Below are 26,263 nucleotides of genomic sequence, written 5' to 3'. Positions count from 1 at the left end.
TTAACCCTTTCAGTGTTTTTGTCAAATATATTTGACATTTAAAAGTACTCTCTTTCTTTGCCATTTTTTGTTTTTCTTACGAACCGTTATTTTTGATATTTTTAATAACAGACACGTTCGCTATTTAAAAATATTGCAGTTCTATTCTATTAGTTTCGTTTTCGAATTTCTGAGCACATTTTAGTAAATTAGTACGGAATTTCAGATTTTTATCTCGACAAAAATTTTCATTGACACTGAAAGGGTTAAGAATTGTTCCCACTTAGCAACTGTTGAGAAGAATGTTGAAGAAAACTCTCTGGCAGTTATAAAAGTAGTAAAGAGACCAAGTCCACACAGCTGACCTTGTAAAGGTCAAGATTTTGGATAAAGAAAAACACGAGAATAAACGATATACATTAATGATCTTAAGAATACAACAAAAAACTTAAAAGTACAATAAACAGAAAGGATGATAAAGACAATACCAACGTTATATAAACGATAGAAATTTTTAGTCGTATTCATGGTAGAAGAATACAGGTACATAGATGCATCAACGCTTAGGAACATTGATATGTCAACAATTTTTAAATGTTTCTTCAAAAATAAATAGATTTGAATATGTTTTGCTATACGGCGCCAATTGGAGGTTGTTATTATATGTATAGGGTGAGATGAAAAAACTACAACTAACTTCAGACTGCTGTAATTTCTAAGCCATTCGTCCGTTAGCTGTTAAAATTATTTCAGTGACAGCTCCTTATATTGTCATCCTTCTAAAGTGATGCTGTGTTAGAGATTTTTGCACAAAGTCATAAACTATTGCCCTAACCCTACAATGTGCTACTAATGTACATGTACAGGGTGAGATAAAAAACTGCAACAAAGTCAAACGCCATATATTTTTAGATTTTATTTAAATTTTATTGAATGAAAGCAAAAACTGACGGAAATAGCATCAAATTTTAGAATAAGTTTAGATTTGTTCGAATTGGTCACCTTTGATAAGAATTATGGCCTTCAAACGGCCAAGGAAACCGTCACACGCTGCCCGAATGTTGCTCTGCAGTATTTTGGCCTCTTTCCCGGCGAAGCGCTTGCTTGAGGTGACCGACACTTTGGTATTTTTAGTGCCAACCTTGCTTTCCAAAATACTCCAGACACAATAGTCCAACGGATTGCTATCCGTGGATTTTGGTGGCCATTGTGCGCTGGAAATGAAGCGAGGAACCTCATTTTGGTACCATTCTTGGGTGGCGCGTGCTGAGTGCGATGGTGCTGCGTCCTGTTGGAATATCCAAGGTCTGCGGCCAAAATGTTTGCGTGCCGAAGGCTTTAATACACCCCCCAGAATATTTTCGCGATAATATTCGGCATTTATTCTGATGCCACAGTTTCTTCCGTCCACTTCCTTCACGTCGGGCTACGCTACCAGTATCAGGGTAACGAGCGATGGTACGAGACACAAAAGATTTATTCACATTTAAATGCTGGAGTGCTCTAACGATAGCCTCTTGTGGTTTTCCAGCCAAATAAAAAGAAATCACACTATCACGCTAAAATTCCATCACGAATAACTTTTTTTTCTGGAAAGTTCTCACCAAAATGCTTTTGTACGCTTGTAAACAATGTAATGAACTGTCACTGGAATAGTTTTTACAGCTGTCGGACGAGTGGCTTAGAAATGACAGCAGTCTGAAGTTGGTTGCAGTTTTTTCATCTCACCCTGTAAACGACGCCAATCTGAGGTTGGGATAATATGCATTTTTTGATCATTTTTACAAATTTGAATAATTTTTCATTGTAATTCCAAAATTCGTTTGACAGTTTATTGTCTCAGCGGCTGTGTCGATGCGCCTACCCATATTATTCTACCATGCTAGCACCTAAGCAACATCTGTGATATTTACAATAATTTTAAATATTTTTAAATTTATTTTCATTAGTTTAATTGTTGACAAAAATTAAATGTAGAAACATGACGAAAAAATTATTTGTAAGTATTACGCCACTTAGGGCTAAGAACAAAAAATGCAATATAAACTATGTAAAAAATATACCATTTCTGTTGTCTTTACCAGATTTAATGAAATTATTCCTGAAGAAGTTGGAAAGTCACAACGAAACGTTCAGTCGGTTTTGCCGACAGATGCATACACCCAGCCTTGAGTTATGATTCGAAACCTCTCCTATGAAGGACCAACAATTTGAATAATCATAACGCAAGTCGAAATATGTTTAAATAATCCAACATTGACTGAGGGTATGTAGCTGTCGGTAATACCGGCTAATTCTAAATAATTTTAGCTACATTTCAAAATAATTATTACAAGACGCATCACATTCTCCATAACGTTAACGTTTTCTTATGGCACCAAATAATTTGGAACGCATTTAGAAATACATGCGTTATTTAAATATTTTACATCTTAGAGAGATGTTATCATGTCTTTTTTTGTTGTTTTGTTGCTGTGCCAAGTTTGCACATATACGCCATATTGTGGTAAAGCAGCAGAGATGGCTCTCTGACTCACACTAGCATAGATCTATTTTAACACAAACACATTCAAAGCACAAAAATGTTAAATGTTCTTTTGTTTCTTCAAAAAATGTTTAGTTAGTATCGCGCCGTCTAACCGATACGTATAATAAAAAATCGGTCAATAAGTTTATTTAATAACCAACAATAAGGACTGTCAAAAGGGTATGTATTTATCCTGCATCAGAATCTGTGCTGCTAAAAATTCGAGAAATATTTTGGTCCAAAAAGGAGTGGTTTTGGTCCTCTTTTTTTTTGTAAAAAATGGTTAAACATAAAAATTTTCCACAAAGCATCATATTAGAAGAATGACGTCAATGATAAAAATGTGCTTCATCATATCTTACCATCAATCAACAAAGAAAGAAAGTGCCAACATTTCAGAAGGATGGCGTCAATGTTAAAAATAGGTCGCCAAACAAAGAAAATCAATCAAAAAAAATCTCTTTATGGAAAAAAATAATATGTATATATATATATATATATATATATATATATATATATATATATAATGTATATATATATATATAAAATGTCGGAAATAGCATCAAATTTTTAAATTAGTTTAGATTTGTTCGAATTGGTCACCTTTGGTACGACTTATGGCCTTCAAACGCATTATTATGATCAGACATTTTAATCCTCTTCCACTTCGAGAAGGATTATATTAAAAAATATATACCGGAGCCGATTTCCACCAAATGCAAACGTACATCCCGAAATTCACCCCATTTAGGCTGATATTAGCCATTTTTTGCACAATAAACTTGAAATCGGTTAAAGATATATGGGAGCTATATCCAAATCTGATCCAATCTTGATAAAATTTGGCAGAGGTATTTCCGAGCTCTATAAGATATCTGGTACCAAATATCATTGTTGTCGAATGCATATTAGGAATATGAGGGACTTAAAAACCAAATCGGATGAAACATATATATGGGAGCTATAGCTTTATCTGACCAGATTTTTACCGAATTTGATGTACAAAGAATGCAATGTTAACTTACAAATATTGTACCAATTTCTGTTGTCGTTAACAGATTTAATGAAATTAATTCTGAAGAAGTTGGAAAGTCCCAACGAAACGTTCAGTCGGTTTGCCGACAGATGTATACACCCAGCCTTGAGTTATGATTATTCTAACTGTCGACCCTTTATGGGAGAGGTTCCAAAGCAGTTGGCCAATATTGTCCAATTCGCATCGGACTTAAGTCTGATATAAATATGACAACGTGCCATATTTGGACTATATAGTGTACTTCGTATACTTTATTGGATATGTGCAAACTTTTGGAAAATGTGGAAAAATGCGTGAGGTACCAGATGCAGCGGACCGAAATATACCACTTCGTCTAACACAGATAAAAATATTCGTACGTGCAAAATTAAATTTTACAATTTTATAGGAAATTATAAATTACAATTAATTACATATCAGATTTCTGATATAGCAAGTTGTATAGAACCGCCGACTTGTTTCGCAATTATTACAGATACAAGTATTGGAAATTGTGACCCTTTGTGATTGAGGTACCAGAACGGGTTGGCAGATATATACCGCCTTCACAACAGATTTTGAGTTAGCATAAATGTTTGGATGTGTGAAATCACAAGGAATACTATTGGCTTTAGCATTTGTAAGAGACATCACATTCTCTATAAAGTGTAAACGCTTTCTTATAACGCCAAATAATTGGAACGCATATAAAAATACATGAGTCATTTAAATATTTAACCTCTTCGAAAATACTAATCAGGAAGAAAGGAAGATGATGTGATGATATCATGTTTTTTTTGTTGCTGTGCTAAGTTTGATTGCTAGCCACAATGTCGCGAATTATAAACCAAGTCGTTCGTTGGGTGGGAGGTTGTGTTCATTGATTGCCCCACACATTTAAAAATACAAGAAAAAATAAAAGATACCTGTGGGGAAATAAGTTGGTTGAAAAGTAGCCCAGACACCATTGGTTATTTTTATAACCTCCACCATTTTATGGAGGGTATATTAACTTTGTCAAATCCTAATTGCCTACCTTTATATGAGATATAGCCCATCATCGAACTGGAACTGCCGATTTTATTTATTCAAATAAATGATTAAAAAAAATGATTTTTCAAATAAATAGCTAATGCCAAAGAAAGGAGTCTTTTTGGTCAACATAATTTTTCGTTTATCAAATTTTCATCTCTGCAGCAGCCGATTGATCGATTTTGCAGCGATTGATCGATTTTTTAGCAAACCAATTCACATTTTGAACGTAGAATAGAAATTAAAACAAAATTTAACTACATTCGTGGAAATGGAGACTTTTGTACAAAAATTTTCAAATCCGATTTTTTTCAGTTCGGAAAATGCCGTCCTATTGATTTATATAAATGATGACAAACAAATACGAAGCAAATGTCAAGTCCATGTGTTCTGCTATAGTGTTTTTTGTGTTAAAGTTTTCTTATTTTCATTTCATTTTTTTGTTGTCGGAGAGCAAACAAGTAAAAAAGCTGTAAGTTCGGCCGGGCCGAACTTTTAATACCCTCCACCATTAGGTACAAATTTGACAATTTCCAAAAAAAATAAATAAAATAAAATCCGTTAAAAATTCTGTTAAAATCTTAAAAGTACCGAATGCCTATACGACGACGTGGACCTGCATAGGTAACTTTTGTCATAAGTTATTACAATATTTAAATGCGAAACTTGAAGAAAAATCTGTTTATAATGTAGCTAAAATCATCAAAACCCCGAATATAGGGGGTACCGTTATATGGGGGCTATACGAAGACGTAGACCTACACAGATTATTTTCTGTCTTAGGCTGTAATATCTATTACGAACTTCAAATGCCAAATTTGAAACAATTCCGGTGAATAATGTCGCTAAAATCATCAACATACCAAATATCGGGGGGTACCGTTATATGGGGGCTATACGAAGACGTAGACCTGCACAGATAATTTTCTGTCTTAGGCTGTAGTATCCATTACGAACTTCAAATGCCAAATTTGAAACAATTCCGGTGAATAATGTCGCTAAAATCATCAAAATACCGAATATCGGGAGGTACCGTTATATGGGGGCTATATGATAACTTGGGCCTACATGGCCCATTTACGAACTTAACCTGCCTACTGGCAAAATATACATGTGTGCAAAATTTTAGCCTTATATCTCAATTTGTTCGAAAGATAGCGTGATTACAACAGACAGACAGACGGGCATGGCTAAATCGTCTTAGAATTTTACGCTGAACAAGAATATATATACTTTGTTGGATCTGACATGAGTATTTCGAAGAGTTACAAACGGAATGACAAAATTAATATACCCTCCATAGTATGGTGGAGGGTATAAAAAGGAAAAAAAATAAATTCTGGTTTACTAAATAATCTAACTGATGCAGTCCTCGCCGGACATAAAACATACGTTTTTTTAATAACACTGTTTAGCTCACAGGGACTCTGACGATGGGAGTGAAACGTCGAATGCGTCGAGCTGTGGACTATAGGGTTATGCAAACATAAAAAGATAAATAAAAACACAAGAGTTTTCTTAGCATTAAATGCAACTATTTATTCTTAGTTTGGTTGGTAACGATATTACCTGTGGCAACAATATGCCTTTCTATGCACAACGATATTGCAGCTGTTGTCTGTCCGAATGACAGCGAAATACTACTTGATGTCTAAAGGAGGCGGCAAAACAAGTGACAAAAAATTACCCGTCAAAATGTCAAAGGCGCTAGCACAATGCTGCAACGGTTTATTGTGCGATACATTTTAACGAATAATTAAGGACAAAACCATTGGTCAATAAAAAACAATATTTAATGCAATTCTAAATTAAACAAAACACTGTGCGACAAAACATTTTTTTTCTCAATAATTACGGGGATATTTCATCAGATTATGAAAGCAAAGGTAAAACAAGTAAATTAGTATCAGTCGATACGACATCTGTCGGCAAAATCGACTGATACTACAGCCTTGAGTTGTGATTATTCAAACTGTTGACCCTTTATGGGGGAGGTTCCGAGGCAGTAGTTGATCGAAGTATTCCATTTTAATGCTCCATTTAATACAGATAAAAATATTGGCATGTGCCAAATATGAAGGAAATCAAACATTTATTCCAATTTTATGCGAAATCAAAAATTCCGATAAATTACATACTCGTATCAGATTTCTGGTTAAAAGAAATATGTCGATACCGGAAGTTTTAAACAATTAAAACAATGAATTGGTGAGAGAGCGTAGGCGATAGTGGCAGCTGGCCTGCGTGCCCGCAAGCCATAAAAAAACCATTTATATCTGAAAAAATCGGAAAGCCAGGATGGCTTTCGGAAACGATAATATTAATTTGCATGCAGCTCAATGGAAAAACATTTTATTTTGGGATGAGTCTACGTTTAATATTAAATCGATTGTTCACAAAGTTGTGTTGGAAATCACTTTGTATCCTTTCGCTGAGGAAAATATTTGGCTTATTTGGGTGTGTCAGCATGACAATGGTCCAAAAAATGCATCAAAACTTGTCAAAGATCGGTTGCGGGAGTCAAAAATCGGTGTTTTGTCATGGTCGACACAAACACCTGACCTGAAGCCCATAGATAACCTTTGGAGTATCGTAGACAGGATGATGAAGCGAGATTCGGAAGCAAATAAACATAACATTGTCCAAAGAATTTAGGGTGCCTGGGAAAGCATACCTAAGGATAAAATTGGGCGTTTTATACGTATATATATACAGGATGAGATAAAAAAAAACTGCAATAAAGTAAAGATAATTTTTAAATTTTTTTTTAAATTATATATACATACATATATATATATATATATATATATATATATATATATATATATATATATATATATATATATATATATATGTATATGTATATGTATATGTATATGTATATATATATATATATATATATATATATATATATATATATATATATATATATATATATATATATATATATATATATATATATATACCTTTACCTATTTATGTATATCTCATGTTTTTTTTTTTCTTTTCCAACTTAGCTCTCTCCGACGCAACATACATATCAACCGTGCAACATGTCCTGGCGTTTATTTCTAGTTTTATTTTTCTTGATAGTGGCGGTATGGCCTGTCCACCAGGCCGGTGGCTTTCTTCATTTAAGGAAGAATTGCCAGTGCATCTTAAAGTTCGCAGGGCGTTGCGGTAAAAAAGAATTATGTGAAAAAGTTTTACAAAGCGGGGAGAATCCATTGCCCGAAAACAATTAAAAGGATTCCACAAAAATTCAATGAACATGAAAACATCAATGCATTTCAAGAAAAATGGCAGAGAAGAACTGGCGAAAGGAACGAATTTGGGACGATGTAATGGGCCATCCCTTTGGGACGATGTAATGTTTATATTTTCATTTTTTTTAATTCTTCATATTTTACTTAAATGACAATGAACTCAGCTAAAATACTGTAATGCAACAAAAAACATTAATCTTTAATTATGTTTTTTTTAAATAATGAATATTTTGCTGGAAAAATACTGGTTGAATCATGTAAATTGTTAAAATCAATTGAAATATCTATTCCTAAACCGTATTTGCATCACATTTAATACATTCCAATAGTATGTTAACATTGCATTGTCCTTTAAAAAGCAATATCGAAAATGTCAATTCCAATTTATCTACCTCCAAGAATACCTCCAATGTAAGCATATAATGCCATAATTTAGTATAACTTTTATACATATCTATTTGCAATAAAATCGATCAAATCGAAATAATTGTTTTACTAAATACAAAATAAACGGCCGTAAATACATAATTACATAAAAAAATTAAAAAATAAAAAAAAAAACAATTAAAAAAATTAAAACCCTCCACCGTTTCCAAGAAACTTCAAAATGTAAAGAACATACTTTGAAAAATGTAGCTATAATTTGAATAATTATTATGATATTAAAGTTATAACTGAGGAAACAAGTAAAAAAAGGTAAGTTCGACCAGGATGAACATTGAATACCCTCCACCATTTAGAACGAATTATGAAATTTCCAAAAAAAAAAATTAACTAAAATCCATTTACTTTTATCGCCCAACAAATTTTCCCAAAAAAAAAAAAAAAGTCACCATTCCCAAAATTGCAATCATGTACTTTTTTTCACAAAAGTTAACAAAAAGAAATTATAATTATATTAATTTTGGGAATGGGGATTCACAATTGTCATGCGAACAAATATTCACAATTTCTACGCGATAAGGGTGATTAAAAACTATGTTAAAATCTTAAAAATGCCGAATATAGCCACTATATTGGGGTCTACACGAAGACGTGGAACTACATAGGGAACTTTTGTCATAGGCCCTTACAATATTGAAATACGAAACTTGAAAAAAGAAAAAATCCGGAGAATAATGTAGCTAAAATCAACAATTTCGATGAAGAATGTCGCTAAAATCATCAAAATACGGAATATAGCGAGGTACCGATATATGGGGTCTATACGAAGACCTGGGCCTGCATAGACAATTTTCTTTCACAGGCTGTAGTACCGATTAGGAACTTCAAATGCGAAATTTCAAACAATGTCGGTGAATATTGTATCTAAATTCGTCAGAATACCGAATATAGGTAGGTAGCGCTATATGAGGTCTATACGATGACATGGACCTGCATAGACAATTTTCTGTCACAATTTTCTGTCATAGACTGCAGTTCTCATTGGGAACTTTAAATACGAAATATGAAACAATTCCGATGAAGAATGTCGCTAAAATCATCAGAATACCGAATATAGGGAGGTACGGGTCTATACGAAAACCTGGACCAGTATAGATAATTTTCTGTCACAGGCTGTATTACCTATTAGAAACTTCAAATGCGAAATTTTAAATGATTTCGGTGAATATTGTACCTAAATTCGTCAGAATACCGAATATAGCGAGGTACCGATATATGGGGTCTACACGATGACCTGGACCTACATAGACACATTTCTGTCATAGAATGTAGTTCCAATTAGGAACTTTAAATACGAAATATGAAACAATTCCGATGAAGAATGTCGATAAAAGCATCAAAATACCGGATATAGGGAGGAGGCGATATATGGGGTCTATACGATGACCTCGACCTGCATATACAATTTTCTGTCACGGGCTATATTACCTATTAGAAACTTCAAATGCGAAATTTTAAATGATTTCGGTGAATATTGTACCTAAATTCGTCAGAATACCGAATATAGCGAGGTACCAATATATGGGGTCTACACGATGACCTGGACCTACATAGACAATTTTCTGTCATAGAATGTAGTTTCAATTAGGAAGTTTAAATACGAAATATGAAACAATTCCGATGAAGAATGTCGCTAAAATCATCAGAATACCGAATATAGGGAGGTACGGTATATGGGGTCTATACGAAGACCTGGACCTGCATAGACAATTTTCTGTCACAGGCTGTATTACCTATTAGGAACTTCAAATGCGAAATTTCAAACAATGTCGGTGAATATTGTACGTAAAATCATCAAAATACCGAATATGGGGAAGTATCTATATTTGGGTCTATACAATGACTTGGACCTGCTTAGACAATTTTCTGTCATAGAATGTAGTTCCAATTAGGAACTTTAAATACGAAATATGAAACAATTCCGATGAAGAATGTCGCTAAAATCATCAAAATGCGGAATATATGGGGGTATCGATATATGAGGAGCGGGGATCTTGGCCCCTCTATTTGGGTTTCTTTGCTCTGTAAATTTTCAAAACGTCGATACATGTGCTTTCTTTTTTAGCTCTACTCTCACAATCAGAAAGATGTTCTCTGTAATTATTGTAAAAATTGAATTCTGTCGAACAGTGTATACAAAAATATTGTTCCTCCACGTCTTAATACAAAGTATAAAATATCCCCTCGCCTGGCTGGCTGGTGGGCCGCCATTGAATGTGTTAATTGTGAGGATGCGTTTCAACATGAATTTGTGTTGTTTTTTTTTTAGATCTCTTGATTTGTTATCCGTAATGACACGCTTTTGTTGTTATGTTTGCCTCAAGTGTTCCATGCTGCCATTTAACATCGATTCAAGGAACATCGATTCGCTCCTGAAAAACTTCCGTATTTTGTTTTTGTCGTTATTTCTGTTCTCGTCCACTTAAGTTAAGGTTGATTTATGAGCGGTCAATAGCTCGTCTTCTTCTTCTTCTTTAGGTAGACTTTGATACAATTTGAGCTGGTGGCTGACAAAGAACAAGGAATCTCGGAGAAGGCATGGGAATGCATAGAAAGTACTGAATGATTTTGAGGAAAACAAAAAAAACCAAACAAATTCCAAACTTCATCAATTACACCCGTATAATCGAACCATAACCACTGCTATGGGAGGTGTTGCTCGATATTGAAGTATGTGCGAGTGATTATTTATTCGGAAAACACGATCGATAATGACTTTGGCTAATATGAACAAATTACTGTGGAGAAGAGGTTAGGATGCTAAGTATGGGGAAACAGAAACAAACAAAAGGTGATTATGCATTTATATAGCTCGTCTATGGAAGACGACCTCCTCCAACTCGACTTTGAAGGACGACTAATTTGGGCTCCAGCTCGTCTATGGAAGACGACGAGCTGGTCGTCTTCCAGACGATCAGATTCATAGACGGAAGACGACGAGCTCGTCTATGGAGGATGACCAGCTCGTCATCTATAGAAGACGACCAGCTCGTCTATAGAAGACGACCAGCTCGTCTATAGAAGACGACCAGCTCGTCTATAGAAGACGACCAGCTCGTCTATAGAAGACGACCAGCTCGTCTATAGAAGACGACCAGCTCGTCTATAGAAGACGACCAGCTCGTCTATGGAAGACGACCAGCTCGTCTATGGAAGACGACCAGCTCGTCTATGGAAGACGACCAGCTCGTCTATGGAAGACGACCAGCTCGTCTATGGAAGACGACCAGCTCGTCTATGGAAGACGACCAGCTCGTCTATGGAAGACGACCAGCTCGTCTATGGAAGACGACCACCTCGTCTATGGAAGACGACCAGCTCGTCTATGGAAGGCGACCGGCTCGTCTATGGAAGGCGACCGGCTCGTCTATGGAAGGCGACCGGCTCGTCTATAGAAGACGACCAGCTCGTCTATGGAAGACGACCAGCTTGTCTATGGAAGGCGACCGGCTCGTCTATGGAAGACGATGAGCTGGTCGTCTTCCAGGCGATCAGATCCATAGACGGAAGACGACCAGCTCGTCTATGAAAGATGACCAGCTCGTCTATGAAAGACGACCAGCTCGTCTATGGAAGACGACCAGCTCGTCTATGGAAGACGACCAGCTCGTCTATGGAAGACGACCAGCTCGTCTATGGAGGATGACCAGCTCGTCTATGGAAGACGACCAGCTCGTCTATGGAGGATGACCAGCTCGTCATCTATAGAAGAAGACCAGCACGCCGATCTTCTCCAGCTCATCTATAGAAGACGACGACATTTTCCAGCTCGTCTATAGAAGACGCCAACCTTCTCCAGCTCGTCCATTAAAGACGACGATCTTCTGCAGCTCATCTATAGAAGACGACGACCTTATCCTGCTTGTCTATAAAAGTCGTCGGCCTCCACCAGCTAGAATTAATTCATAAAATTAAAATTAATTCTTAATTTCCATACCTATCCCCCTTTGCAGCCACAGCAAACAACGGTAGTTTGTGCAGGAGTAATAAAGGCGAACATGCAAGTATGTATGTTTGTTAGTAGGCATTTAAAACAATTTCACATTGAACGTGAGATGTACATTTTGTTGTTGTTGTTGTATATAAAACAATATAAACGATCGGTTGGTTGGTCGGTCACTATAGGGAAATGTGTTGGCTGCCTTTTTTGGGTCGTTAGCACGAATACTGTTGGCAGGCTGGTTAGTAAATAGGTAGGAGGAAACTTTAAGCTGCCGATGCCTGTTGCCACTCACTTAGTTCGTGGACCACCGTTTCCATGTGTAACCGGTTTCAATTATAACTGTACGCCAAAGTTTGAAAACGTTTTTGGAAACGATTTAGAAACAAAACAAAAAAAAAAACAACAAAGTGATGATGTTGCCTCTATTCTTGATGTGGTGGTAGGTAGTTGGGAGCCTCCGCCGTTAGAACGTCCTCAAATATGGGGGATACACTTTTGGTTACCTGTTGGTTGTGGATTATTTTTTTTTTTTTGGTTTGGTAATTTGGTCGATCAGCTGATAGTAAAGAAATAACAACAACATTGAACTTTATTAGGGAACATGGAATAAAAGTATGGCATTACACAAAATACCATAAATAGCGTCATTGTTGCTGCTCTTGTTCTGTTCCTTTTCCTTATCGGTTATCGTTGTTTTAAACATTGCTCTGGCCGACAATAATGAATAGCCACGATTTAATTAGAAATCACAATTTCCAATTCAAATAAAAATTTTTTTGAGCATTTTTCAGTTGATTGTTGTAATTTTGTTAATTTCACGAAAGCCCTACACCAGAACGATGCATGGGAATTGGAGGGGAGGGAATTTTACCTAAGTAATTGAAATTTTTGGGTGGAAAAACATTTCTTTGGGCCCATTCCAATCGACGAGGCTTGTCCGCAGGCAACATTCTTTGCGTCAATTGAATTTTGTACGGGAACAAATGCAAATCAATGCGGATAATCCGTTGTAAAGTGGACCGAGCCATGCCCAACTGCTGAGAACGACGTTTTTGGGATGTTCTTGGGGACCTCTCAATACTGGCTCGTACGGCAACGATATTCTCGGCCGATCGCCTTGGTCGACTTTTATATGGCCTCTTCGGATTAGAAAGAGCATTACCAGTCCAAAATGGTGTTCTTAGAAGGCGCACTTCTCACATTTTTTATACCCTCCACCATACTATGGAGGGTATATTAATTTTGTCATTCCGTTTGTAACTCCTCGAAATACTCATGTCAGACCCGACAAAGTATATATATTCTTGATCAGCGTAAAATTCTAAGACGATTTAGCCATGTCCGTCTGTGTGTCCCCCATATAACGGTACCCCCCGATATTCGGTATTTTGATGATTTTAGCGACATTATTTTCCGGAATCGTTTCAAATTTGAAATTTGAAGTTCGTAATGGATACTACATCCTAAGTCAAAAAATGAGCCATGTAGGTCTACATCTTCGTATAGCCCCCATATACCGTACCCCCCGATATTCGGTATTTTGATGCTTTTACCGACATTATTTATCGGGATTGTTTCCAATTTCGCATGTGAAGTTCGTAATTGATACTTCAGCCCATGCCAGAAAATTGTCTGTGCAGGTTCACGTCTTTGTATAGCCCCCATATAACGGTACCCCCTATATTCGGTATTTCGATGATTTAAGCTACATTATAAACAGATTTTTGGTATTTTTAATATTTTAACAGAATTTTTAACGGATTTTATTTTTTGGAAATTACCAAATTTGTACCAAATGGTGGAGGGTATTAAAAGTTCGGCCCGGCCGAACTTACAGTTTTTTTACTTGTTAATGTTTTAAAAGCACGTTGAGTTTTCACAATTGACTTCTTCTGTTGAATGTAACTCTATTGAAATTGGAGATAATCGGTAAAAATTTAGATATAGCTCCCATATATATCTTCGTCCGATTTGCCTGTTATTGTGTACCAAATGTGTAATATCAACACGAATAGTATGGCATTTTGCACATATAACCAAATTAGGCCTGAAAATAAGTATGCCAAATTTGATCGAAATCGGTTCAGATATTGCCATAGCTCATCAGATTTGTTATTTTTGTCCTCCGCAGCCGTAATATGCACTCTGTAACAACAATATTTGGGGAAATATATCAAATACAGCTCAGAAATACCCTTGCTAAATTTTATGGAGATCGGTTTGGATTTGGATATATCTTCCATATACAACTTCGTCCGATTTACCTTTTATTGTGCACCAAACGCCTAATATTTGCCCAAATGAGATGAAATTTGGCACTTATGACCGAATTGAGTCTAGAAGCTAGTATGTAAAATTTGGTGAAGATATAGATATAGCTATAGCTCCCATATATATTGTTTATCGGATTTGTTGTATTTGTTACCTACAGCCGTAATATGCACTCCGTAACAACGATATTCAGGGAAATATATCAAATACAGCTCAAAAATATCTTTGCCAAATTTTATCGAGATCGGTTCAGATTTGGCTATAGCTCCCATATATATCTTTATCTGATTTCAAATTAATTTTGCACCAAATGGGCAATACAAATCCGAATTTAAAAGATACAAATGCTTTGGCATATTTAGTCCTTTGAACTTTAAATTATAATTATAATCATAGCGTGTATGATTGAATTCTCCCATAAAAACTTTTAATTATTAAGTGGAGCTCAACTAACTTAGCAAAGTGGTGTGGGGTATCATAAAATCGGCCCCGCCCGAGTTTAGGACTTTCTTTACTGGTTTTATTTCACCCTGTAAATATTTGAATCATTGTTGCAAAAAATATGGAAAATGTTTCCTAATTTTTTTGATCAAATTTTCCTCGGATTATTTTCGAGTCGAGTATTTTCGAGAATATGTCAATAGAAGAAATACTCTACACATAATTTCATTATAATTCTCAGAACAAACCATATACCCAGGTACAATGGATTTTATGAAAATCACATTTGAAATTTATGTACTACAACTCATTTGTGATTATTATATTTATATAAACAATAATTTCCCATAACATATTGATATAAACAAATTAGATTCAAAACAAATTGATTTTCAAAAAAAAAAAAAAAAAAAAAAAACCACAACCATAAAGCAAACAATCAAAACAAGAAATCAAAACAAATTGAGGCTGAAGGCGTCGATGACGACGAATACACTGACCGTCATCAATTATGTACAACGTGATCTTTTGCTTTATCAGCAACAACAACAACAACAACAATGGCTACAAATCAATCCCATTGAAGTTCATTTAAAATACGAAATTCATAGCCAACACCTAAGCCATGAACGTCATTATCATGGGCATAATTAAGATCTCACACTTCATCATCATGGCTCTGATGGTTTTTAGGTCAGCTTTAAATCTGGCCAGAAGTAGTAAATTATGAAGACCACAAGAGTTTTTATGCCCTCCAAAATAGTATGGAGGGTATATTAAGTTTGTTATTCCGTTTGTAACACCTCGAAATATACAAATTTAGGACCCAAAAACTACATATATTCTTGATCAGCATAAAATTCTATGCCGATTTAGCGATGCCCGTCCGTCTGTCCGTCTGTGGAAATCACTCTAGCTTCCGAACGAAATGAAGTAGGTTGTTAAGAGTTTACTCAAATGTATATTATGTCTGCAGGACTTTTGGTATTGAAAATGGGCCATGTAGGTCCACGTTTTGGTATAGCCCCCATAGAACGGCACCTCCCGATATTCGGTATTTTTATGATTTTAGCAACATTATTCACCGGAATCGTTTCAAATTTGGTACTTGAAGTTCCAAATGGAAGCTACAGCCTTAGACAGAAAATTGTCTGTGCAGGTCCACGACTTCGTGTAACCCTCATGTAACGGTACCTCCCGATATTCTGTATTTTGATGATTTTAGCGACAGTATTCAACGGAATTGTTACAAATTTGGCATTTCAAGTTCGAAATGAATACTACAGCCTAAGACAGAAAATTGTCGGTGCAGGTCCACGTCTTCGTGTAGCCCCCATATAAAGGTACCTCCCGATATTCGATATTTTGATGATTCTAGCGACATTATTCACCGGAATTGTTTTAAATTAGCTATTTTAAGTTCGTAATGGATGCTACAGTCAAAGACAGAAAATTGTCTGTGCAGGTCCACGTCTTCGTATAGCCCCCATTATAGCGGTACCTCCCGATATTCGGTATTTTGATGATTTTAGCGACATTATTCCCCGGAATTATTACAAATTTGGTATTTGAAGTTCGAAATGGATACTACAGCCTAAAACAGAAAATTGTCTGTGCAGGTCCACGTCTTCGTGTAGCCCCCATATAGCGGTACCTCCCGATATTCTGTATTTTGATGATTTTAGCGACAGTAATCAACTGAATTGTTACAAATTTGGTAGTTGAAGTTCGAAATGGATACTACAGCCTAAGACAGAAAATTGTCGGTGCAGCTCCACGTCTTCGTATAGCCCCCATTATAGCGGTACCTCCCGATATTCGGTATTTTGATGATTTTAGCGACAGTATTCAACGGAATTGTTACAAATTCGGTATTTGAAGTTCGAAATGTATACTACTGCCTAAGACAGAAAATTGTCTGTGCAGGTTCACGACTTCGTATAGACCCCATATAACGGCACCTCCCGTTATTCGGTATTTTGATGATTTTAGCGACATTATTCCCCGGAATTATTAAAAATTTGGTATTTGAAGTTCGAAATGGATACTACAGCCTAAGACAGAAAATTGTCTGTGCAGGTCCACGTCTTCGTGTAGCCCCCATATAGCGGTACCTCCCGATATTCGGTATTTTGATGATTTTAGCGACAGTATTCAACGGAATTGTTACAAATTTGGTATTTGAAGTTCGAAATGGATACTACAGCCTAAGACAGAAAATTGTCGGTGCAGGTCCACGTCTTGTATAGGCCCCATACAACGGTACCTCCCGATATTCGGTGATTTTAGCGACATTATTCACCAGAATCGTTTCAAATTTGGTATTTGAAGTTCGAAATGGATACTACAGCCTAAGACAGAAAATTGTCGGTGCAGGTCCACGTCTTCGTGTAGCCCCCATATAACGGCACCTCCCGATATTCGGTATTTTGATGATTTTAGCGACATTATTCCCCGAAATTATTACAAATTTGGTATTTTAAGTTCGTAATGGATGCTACAGTCAAAGACAGAAAATTGCCTGTGCAGGTCCACATTTTGGTATAGCCCCATATAATAGTAACTTCCTATATTCGGTATTTTTATGATGCAGGTCCACGTCGTCGTATAGACCCAAATATAACGGCTACATTCGGTATTTGAAAAAAATTTAATATTCGAATTCGTTCCAAGTTGAGGAGGGTATTCAAAGTTCGTTCCAGCCGAACTTGTAGCTTTTTATTTGTATTTTTTTTAATTTTACACACAATACAACAACAAATTCCAAAATCATTTAATAATAAATACGAAAAAAAAAAACTGAATAAAAATAAATTCCCAAATCAAGCAAAAAATTGTATAAAATTCACAAGGTAACAAAGAAATGAAGATGAATCGTTTGTTAATGTCAGATTAGAGATTGGTGGTTTGATTCAAAACGAAATGTTATCTTCCTATTTTATACCATCTTTAAAATTGGAATAAATGCACCATACTAGGCATCGCAAGAGATACAGTTGGCCATAATTCATATCCAAGGTAGACAAATCGAAAAGCCATGGCTTTAGAAAAATAAAAAAAAAAATTAAAACAAAGCCTGTCCATAATTATGCGATAAGCTTGTCATTGGCAATCAAAAGATGGAATTGAATTAATTTATCGGCTTAATAATTTATTAAATTACTAACAAAGAACAAAGGTTTTAATGAAGTTTAATAGGTTTGTAATAAAATTTTCCCATAGAGGGTATACTACCGCTTCAGGAATATTACCACCTTAAACACTAATTTTACAATACTAACAACGAATCTCATTACCAAATATTGGACTAGCAAGTGCCAGCGAATAGTCAACCTTAAAATTTTGAGATAGGTTCCAACAGGTTCGTATTAGGGCTTTTCAGTACTCATAATGCCAAAATTTGTTCAGTTTGACATACATTTTCAAACCGACACTTCAAAATGGTTTTTCATAAAAACAAGTAAAAATGTTTCGATCGGTTTTGCCGACAGATGTATACCTTCAGCCAGTGTTCGTCTATTTAAAAATATTTTGACCATCTATGGGTGAATGGGCCAATATTGTCCATTTGCTTTCGGACCTAAATTAATATGATATAAATATTGCGACGTTACAGGTTTGGACTATACAGGGTGATATGAAAAAAACAGCAACCAACTTAAGACTGCTGTCATTTTCAAGCCACTCGTCCGACAGCTATTAAAATTATTCCAGTGACAGCTCATTATATTGTTTACAAGCGTTCAAAATCATTTTGTGGAGAATTTTCCAGAAAAAAAGTTATTCGTGATGGAATTCAAGCGTGATAGTGTAATTTCTTTTTATTTGGCTGGAAAACCACAAGTAACTATCGTTAGAGCACTCCTGCATTTAAATGTGAATAAATCTTTTGTGTCACGTACTATCGCTCATTACCTTGATGCTTGTAGCGTAGCCCGACGTCAAGGAAGTGGACGGAAGAAAACAGCAAAATCAGTAGAAATGGTTCGAAAAGTAAAGAAGTTACTTGGTCGAAACCCGCGTCACAGTGGCCGAAAAATGGCTCCTGAGCTGATCATAACGCAATATTCCATTCGGCAAATATTGAAAAATGAGCTCGGGGTAAAGCCATTGAAATTCCCAAAAGTGCAAGAATTTACACCGCAACAGAAAGAAAGTAGACTCAAAAGAGCTAAAAAGTTGCTTCGCTTGGTCGAAAGTGGTGAACTGCCGAATTTGGTTTTCTACGCTCCGATGAGGAAACATTCGTTGTCCCGCAGTTTGTAAACAAACAAAATGATCGTATTTACTTGCCAAAGAGGTCAGCTGAAAATGTGCGCCTTCCGTTGGCAACCAGAACTCAAGCGCTGGCCATGGCACTGGTGTGGGCAGCCATAACAGCCGATGGTCGCTCTCCGTACGTATTAATCGATCGTGGCATCAGAATAAATGCCGAATATTATCGCGAAAAGATTCTGGAGGGTATATTAAAGCCTTGGCCACGCAAACATTTTGTCCATAACCAAGTAACCAAGAATGGTTACAAAATGAGGTCTCTCGCTTCATTTCCAGCGCACAATGACCACGAAAATCTCCGGATACCAATTTGTTGGACTATTGTGTCTGGAGTATTTTGGAAAGCAAGGTTGGCACTAAAAAATACCAAGGTGTCAATCATCTCAAGCAAGCGCTTCGCCGGAATGGGCCAAAATACCGCAGAGCAACATACGGGTAGGCCATAATTCGTTTGAATTCCTTAATTCGTGCAAAGGAGACCAATTCGTAAAAATCTGAACATATTCTAAAATTTGATGCTATTTCCGACCGATATTTTTTGCTTTCATTCAATAAAATTTATAAAAAGTAAAAATTATGGAGTTTGACATTTTGCAGTTTTTTATCTTACCCGCAATTTATTGCAGATAAAAGTATTGAAAATTGTGACCCTTTGTGGGTGAGGTACCCCTTCTGGTGGATACATAGCATATTCACATGAGATCTGGTGTTAGTAAAAATGTTTGTAGGTGTGAAATTTGAAGAGAGTTGGATGCTTATTTCGCTTTCGTTGATTGTTTTGTTTTTCAAAATCTTTAAGCCCATGTGGGGCAAGTGACAAAAGAAATGGTCCGATCTCTACCATTTTTATAACAGATTTTGTTTTGATGGACATATTAAAATGTAACAAGTCTGGTATGGAATCGGATCTTGATTTCGCTTATTATGAGCTTTATGGATATTCAAACTTTTGAGACTTTTTTTGGGGGGTGGAGGGGGGGTGTTACCAGAAGGAGGGGACCGATATATCCCATTTTCACAACAGATTTTGTGTTTGTATGTGTGCAATATAAAGAGAATCTGATGCTTATTTCGGATTTTATAAACGTTGTGGTTATTCAAAACTTTGGCCCTTTGTAGGAGAGGTACCAGAAGGAATGGTCCGATCTCTACCGTTTTTATAACAGATCCTTTGTTAATGGAAATATTCAGATGTGTCAAGTCTAAATGGAATCGGAAGTTAATTTCGCATTTTATGAGCTTAATGGATATTCAGAATTTCGACCTTTTGTGGGGGAGGTATCAGAAGGAGTGGTCTGATATATTCCATCTTAAAACCAGACTTTGGGTTAATATAAATATTGGGATGTGTAATATTTTAAGACAATCGGATTCTTACATCACATTTTATGAGAGTTGTAATTATTCAAAATTTTGACTCTTTGTGGCAGAGGTATTTCATGGAGTGGACCGATATTGTCCAGTTTCGTACCTTTCCTAGCACTGATGCATATATTATTTGCAAAGTTGGAAAAAATTGGATTATTGCTTACCTCTCTGTGCAGAAAATATATTTTTATTAATTTTTTGTTGAAAATTTTGACTTTTTGTGCGGGAGGTACCAAAAGGGGTGGACCGATATATTTCATCTTCACACCACTCCTTGGGCTAATAAAATTATTGGGATATGTGAAATTTGAAAACAATCGGAACCTTACATCACATTTTATAAGAGTTTTAATTATTTAAAAATTTGACACTTTGTGGGGGAGGTACTTGATAGAGTGAACCGATATTGTCCATTTGCGCACCTAACCAAGCACTAACGCAAATACTAGGATTTGCAAAGTTGGAGAAAAATCGGATTATCGTGTCTCTTTCTGTGCAGAAAATAAATTTTTTGAAAATTTCGAGGTATAAGAGAGAGGTATAAGAAGGAATAGACCTACATATTCCATCTTAACACCAGACCTTGAGTCAATAAAATTAATGGGAAATTTAAAGATAATCGGACTCTTACATCACATTTTATAAGAGTTGTATTTATTCAAAATTTTGACGTTTTGTGGAGTAGGTACTTGATGGAGTGAACCGATATTGTCCATTTCCGCACCTGACCTAGCGCTGACGCCAATATTAGCATATGCAAACTTGGAGCAAAATCTAATAATCTTTTCTCCTTCTGTGCAATAAATTATTTCCTTTGAAAATTTTGATATTTTGTGGGGGAGGTACCTGACCTGCCCATCTCCGAACTCGATCTAAGTTTGATAATAATATTACGATGTACCAAGCTTGGATTAAATCGGATACTTCCTTCGAGAGTTATCGTGCGCACCAGCCAGCCAAACAGACAGACGGACGGACGGATGGATGGACATCGCTAGGTCGACTCCAAATGTTCTGAAACGAATTTGGTCCAAAGAGACCTAGGGTCTAAACCGTTATTTCGACTAGGCACGTTTTGACCGCATCTCTAGCCATATGGCTGAGGGTATAAACATTTTTTACAAAATTCAAAATTATACAATTTTTTTCCAGTCCTTAAATATATATTTCAATAAGCATTTTTTCCAAACAAAATTAGAATTCTCTTCTTTCCACCATTTATGAAAAAAAAAAAAAAAAAAAAAAAATAGAAAAAAATTGCCTGAAACAAAAACCTCATCCTCATAAGTTGCAATTTTTAATTAGCATATGTCAACAGAAGCACCAACAACGGCAGACAGGTGTAGAAAAATACGAGCATTACTTTAATTAATTATGTTAATTGAGTTTCGCTTTGCTCAGTTTATTCATTAACCTGTAATGGTTGGTTGGTTGGTCTAGTCCTTTCATTTCCCCCCCCCCCCCCATTTTCTTTTTGTTTTTGTTTTATAAGAAAGGCCAATTAAATTGTTAACTACAAGTTAGAGAGACAGTTCCCTGCTGTTCGAGAGTTGTTGTTGTTGCTATTGTTGTTGTCGTTTTGCATGTCACATCTCTATTAGAATAGAATCTACGACATCTCGGCACGAACTTTAAATACTCGTATATTCCTGTGGCGAATTGTGTAATATTTGCCGAGAATATAAATGGAAGGAGACAAGCGGAAGACCTAAAAGTCAATTGTTGATTTAAACATTTCTTTTTTTTTATTTAAAGAAACAAAGAACGAAGGATGTAACAGGGGAAATGTTTAAATAGGCTTTGAAAATGTAAAAAAAAGTTAATTAAAACAATATATTCCTTCAGAATACTATTGCCTCAAGGGGCTTTCAAAAATATGGGTAACACAAAAAAAATCCTAATAATTCTCCAACTACTGCTCGTATAGAAAATTGTCCAACCCCCGAATGCAGTAACTAAAATCAGATGGGTATCTATATATGAGGGCTGAAACGTCGACATTTACAGGATGAGAAGAAAAAACTGCAACCAACTTCAGACTGCTGTCATTTCGAAGTCACTCGTCCGACAGCTTTTAAAATTATTCCAGTGACAGCTCATTATATTGTTTACAAGCATACATAAGCATTTTGGAGAGAATTTTCCAGGAAAAAAGTTATTCGTGATGGATTTGAAGCGTGATAGTGTGATTTCTTCATATTTGGCTGGAAAACCACAAGTGGCTATCGTTAGAGCACTCCAGCATTTAAATGTGAATAAATCTTTAGTGTCTCGTACCATCGCTCGTTACAGATTACGTGATACTGGTAGCGTAACCCGACGTCAAAACAGCAACATCAGCAGAAATGGTTCGAAAAGTAAAGAAGCGAAAGAAGAGAAAAAATGTCTCGTGAGCTGGACATATCGCAATATTCCATTCGGCAAATATTGAAAAATGAGCTCGGGATAAAGCCATTGAAAATCCAAAAAGTGCAAGAACTTACACCGCAACAGATAGGAAATAGACCCAAAACAGCTAAAGAGTTGCTTCTCTTGGCCGTAAGTGGCGATCTGCCGAATTTGGTTTTCTCCGCTCCGATGAGAAAATATTCGTTGTCCAGCAGTTTGTAAACAAACAAAATGATCGTGGTTACTTGCCAAAGAGGCTAGCTGAAAATGTGCGCCTTCGGTTGGCCACCAGAACTCAAGCGCCGGCCATGGTGATGGTGTGGGCCGCCATAACAGCAGATGGTCGCTCTCCACTCGCATTAATCGTCCTTGGCATCAGAATAAATCCCGAATATTATCGGGATACTATTCTGGAGGGTGTATTAAAGCCTTTGGCAAGCAAGCATTTGGGCTGCACACATTCCAACAGGACTCAGCATCATCGCACTCAGCACGCGCCATCCAAGAATGGTTACGAAATGAGGTTTCTCGCTTCACCTCCAGCGCACAATGGCTACCAAAATCTCCGGATACCAATCCGTTGGACTAATGTATCTGAAGTATTTTATAAAGCAAGATTGGCATTAAAAAATACAAAGTGTCGATCATCTCAAGCAAGCGCTTCGACGGGAATGGGCCAAAATACCGCAGAGCAACATTCGGTCAGCGTGTGACGTTTCATTGGCCGTTAAAGGCCATAATTCGTGCCAAAGGTGACCAATTCAATCTAAATCTAAACATATTCTAAAATTTGATGCTTTTTTCGGACAATTTTTGCTTTCATTCAAAAAAAAAAAAAAAAAAAAAAACAATTAAATTTATGGCGTTTGACTTTGTTGCATGGCGTTTGACTTTTATCCCACCCTGTATATAGATAATTCTCTTTCAGGGGAAAAAGTACTCACAAGAAACTCATTTGTGAATTTGCAGACAATTCCGTTGAAAAATGTGGCTAAAATCATCAAAATACCGATTATGGGGGGGGGGGGGGGGGGGGGGGGGGGGTGGTGCAACTGTTTGTGGGATATACTATAACGTGGACCTATAAAGACAATTCTCTATGAGCGGGTAAAGTACTCATAAACTCAGTTTCATTGAAAAATGTGGCTAAAATCATCAGTCTCCCCAATATCGGGGTAGCGTTATCTGGAGGGCTATACGATATCGTGTACCGGGGATAAAGTACTCACAAGGAACTCCTTGTGTGGATTTTTAGACAATTCCATTGAAAAATGTGGTTAAAATCATCAAAATTCCGAATATCGAGAGGTGGCGTTATAAAGGGGCTATACGATATCGTGGACCGATATTGCCCATCTTCGCACTTGACCAGCTCGCAGACAAAAGACAGATCTGTGCAAAATTTTAGCTTCCTTTGACTGTAGCGTGATTACAACAGACGGACAGTCGGACGGATGGGGTTAAATCGTCTTAGAATTTTATGCTGATCAAGATTATATATACGTTGTTGGGCCTAAAATTATTATTTCGATTTCGTAACAAACTGAATGACAGACTTAATATACCCTCCATACTATGTATGGTGGAGAGTAAAATAAAATTTTAAGGTGGACTATTCGCTGACGAAGTGGAGGGCACTTACTAGTCCTTATATAAATATCTCGCCTCCTGACAGCGCTTCCCACCCACAACCTTTTTTTATTTTCAACAACATTTCACTGCACTCATCAATGATGATGACAATGAATTTCAATTTGAGCAATATTCGAAAAATAATATTCTGCAACATCATGACGATATTCGTCTCCTCCTCCTACTTCTGCTCCAGTTTTGTACATTTTTGAATTTTTTAATTTGCATTTCGGGTTCGGTTTACTTATCAGTTGCCAAGAGTTCATTCGATTTTTTTTTTCAAAATACGAACAAATGATTGTGTGTATATACCAACATACATACATACATATGAATAGTTTAAATGTTGGGGAACTCCTGTGCTATTCGTTACATTGTCTGATTGTTTTGGTGCTTTGCGTTTCGTTTGCTACTGCTGCATGCAGCTAATATTCAACCATTGGAATGGGCCACAATTTGCAAAAATAAATAAATGTTCCATTTTGTCTTCAACTGAACATAGAGCAGATCAGTTGAGTTCAATTGGGATTTGTTTTCATTATTTTTATACCCTCCACAATTCTGTGGAGGGTATATTAGCTTTGTCATTCCATTTGTAGCTCCTCGAAATACTCATAATAGCCCCTACACAGTATACAAGGTGAGATGAAAAAACTGCAACCAAATTCAGACTGATGTCATTTCTAAGCCACTCGTCCGACAGCTGTTAAAATTATTCCAGTGGTAGCTCATAATATTGTTTACAAACGTACAAAAGCTTTTGGTGAAAATTTTCCAGAAAAACAGTTATTCCTGATGGAATTCAAGCGTGCCAGTGTGATTTCTTTATATTTGGCTGGAAAACCACAAGTGGCTATCATTAGAGCACTCCAGCATTTAAATGCGAATAAATCTTTTGTGTGTCGTACCATCGCTCGTTACCGTGATACTGGTAGCTTAGTCCGACATTAAGGAGGTGGACGGAAGAAAACAGCAACGTCATCAGAAATGGTTCAAAAACCCGCGTCGCAGTGGCCGAAAAATGGCTCGTGAGCTGAGCATATAGAGATATTCCATTCGGTAAATATTGAAAAAATGATCTCGGGGTAAAGCCATTGAAATGCCAAAAAAAAGTGCAAGAACTTACACCGTACGGCAGAAAGAAAATAGACTCAAAAGAGCTATAGGGTTGCTTTGCTTGGCCGCAGGTGGTGAACTGTCGAATTTGGTTTTCTCTGCTTCGATGAGAAAACATTCGTTCTCCAGCAGCAAACAAAATGATCGTATTTACTTGCCAAAGAGGTCAGCTGAAAATGTGCACCTTCAGTTGGCCACCAGGACTCAAGCGCCAGCCATAGTGATGGTGTGGGCCGCCATAACAGCTCTCCACTCGTATTTATCGACCGTGGCATCAGAATAAATGCCGAATATTAATGCGAAAATATTGTAGAGGGTGTATTAAAGCCTTGGGCACGCAAACGTTTTGGCCGCAGACCTTAGACATTCCAACAGGACTCACCATCGCATTCAGCACGCGCCACCGAAGAATAGTTAAAAAATGAGGTTCCTCGCTTCATTTCCAGCGCACAATGACCACCAAAATCTCTGGATACCAATCCGCTGGACTATTGCGTCTGGAGTATTTTGGAAAGCAAGGTTGGCGCTAAAAATTACCAAAGTGTCGATCACCTCAAACAAGCGCT

The 26,263-nt window shown here is 36.5% G+C and overlaps 1 protein-coding gene across 1 annotated transcript in view; it reads right to left on the bottom strand.

Annotated features, from left to right (window-relative positions):
• The window catches only part of LOC101896692 (uncharacterized), a 165,417-nt gene that overhangs the window by 9,161 nt on the left and 129,993 nt on the right, over nucleotides 1-26,263 (bottom strand). The window lies entirely within an intron of this gene.

Source organism: Musca domestica, unplaced genomic scaffold (assembly GCF_030504385.1).
Source record: "Musca domestica strain aabys unplaced genomic scaffold, Musca_domestica.polishedcontigs.V.1.1 45, whole genome shotgun sequence".
In the NCBI taxonomy this organism is placed as follows: domain Eukaryota; kingdom Metazoa; phylum Arthropoda; class Insecta; order Diptera; family Muscidae; genus Musca; species Musca domestica.
Note: the sequence above shows the minus strand (reverse complement) of the source record. Positions and strands in the feature narration are given on the sequence as shown.